Below are 576 nucleotides of genomic sequence, written 5' to 3' on the forward strand. Positions count from 1 at the left end.
ACCTGCTGCCGGGCGGGCCCCCGCGCAGCCAAGCTCGCAGCGGCGCGGGCGCCAGCCCCTTCCGGGGGCCGGGCTCTCCCGGCTCCTCAGCCTCGGGGCTCGGCCGCGCGGGGAGGGCGAAGCCCAGCCCTCCACTGGGAGCTGATGTCGGCGCGGCTGCACCCGTCCCCCGGGGCCGGCGCGGCTGCTCGCAGCGAGCCGAGCGGCCCAGAGCCCGGCGCGAGCTCCGTGCTGGAGGCAGCTGCAGGTGCGGGCCGGGGGCAGCACAAGCCTGGCGCCTCCGGCCCGTGTCCGCGGTGCTGCCCGCGGCCGGGGCGCAGGGACCGGCCCAGCTCCGCCCCTCCCCCGCTGCCTGCGTGAGGCCAGCACGTGCCTCTGGGCTGGAGGAGCCCATCGGTGCCGATTCCTGCAAAGATTTGAAGATCGCGTATTATTTAGTTTATTTTGGTTTGTAAAATTATTTCAGATTTAGCTTTTGCGCTCTCCCTCACTCGTTTGTACCATTCAGTTTACTTTGCTCTGTTAAATCGATTCTTATTCAGCTTTTGCTCTCTCCATATTAACCAGTTCATGTTC

This window comes from Crocodylus porosus, unplaced genomic scaffold, assembly GCF_001723895.1.
Source record: "Crocodylus porosus isolate Cpor-Errol unplaced genomic scaffold, CroPor_comp1, whole genome shotgun sequence".
In the NCBI taxonomy this organism is placed as follows: Eukaryota; Metazoa; Chordata; order Crocodylia; family Crocodylidae; genus Crocodylus; species Crocodylus porosus.